This window comes from Ovis canadensis, chromosome 6 (genome assembly GCF_042477335.2).
Source record: "Ovis canadensis isolate MfBH-ARS-UI-01 breed Bighorn chromosome 6, ARS-UI_OviCan_v2, whole genome shotgun sequence".
Lineage (NCBI taxonomy): Eukaryota > Metazoa > Chordata > Mammalia > Artiodactyla > Bovidae > Ovis > Ovis canadensis.
The window spans coordinates 115,235,852-115,236,787 of record NC_091250.1 but is presented as its reverse complement, the minus strand read 5'-3'; the positions used below and the strand labels follow the sequence as shown (position 1 = coordinate 115,236,787).

Below are 936 nucleotides of genomic sequence, written 5' to 3'. Positions count from 1 at the left end.
GGATAGCAGCCATTCTGACTGGCGTGAAATGGTACCTCATTGTGGTTTTGATTTGCATTTCTCTGATAATGAGTGATGTAGAGCTTCTTTTCATGTTTGTTATCCATCTGTATGTCTTTTTTTTTTTTTTTTGAGAAATGTCTGTTTAGTTCTTTGGCCCACTTTTTGATTGGGTCATTTAGTTTTCTGGAATTGAGCTGCAGGAGTTGCTTGTATATTTTGAGATTAATTCTTTGTCCATTGCTTCAGTTGCTATTCTTTTCTCCCATTCTGAAGGCTGTCTTTTCACTTTGCTTACAGTTTCCTTTGTTGTGCAGAAGCTTTAATTAGGTCTCATTTGCTACAGTAAGGTGTGACCTTCCAGGCTTTGAAAATGGAGAAAGGGGCCAGGAGCCAAGGAATGCAAGTAAATGCAAGGAATGTAACTTCGGAAACTGGAAAAGGCAAGAAAATGGATTCTAGAATTTCTGGAGGGGATGTGCCCTAACACCTTGATGACAGCTCAGTAAAACTGACTTCAAGCTTCTGACCTCTAGACTGTAAAGCGTAAGCAAATGTGGTTTTAACTGGGGCTTCCCTGGTGGCTCAGAGGTTAAAGCATCTGCCTGGAATGCAGGAGACCTGGGTTCGATCCCTGGGTTGGGAAGATCCCCTGGAGGAGGAAATGGTGACCCACTCCAGTACTCTTGCCTGGAGAATCCCATGGAGGGTGGAGCCTGGTAGGCTACAGTCCATGGGGTGACAAAGAGTCGGACACGACTGAACGACTTTACTTACTTACTGTTTATTTTTGCTTTTATTTCCAATATTCTGGGAGATGGGTCATAGAGGATCCAGCTGTGGTTTATGTCGGAGAGTGTTTTGCCTATGTTCTCCTCTAGGAGTTTTATAGTTTCTGGTCTTATGTTTAGGTCTTTAATCCATTTTGAGTTAATT

At 42.3% G+C, this 936-nt stretch overlaps 1 non-coding gene across 1 annotated transcript; it reads left to right on the top strand.

Annotated features, from left to right (window-relative positions):
• Window positions 1-574: 574 nt before the first annotated feature.
• On the top strand, window positions 575-646 carry TRNAS-GGA (transfer RNA serine (anticodon GGA)). Its single transcript has one exon. It is a non-coding gene; the product is annotated as a tRNA-Ser (tRNA).
• The last annotated feature ends 290 nt before the right edge of the window (window positions 647-936 follow it).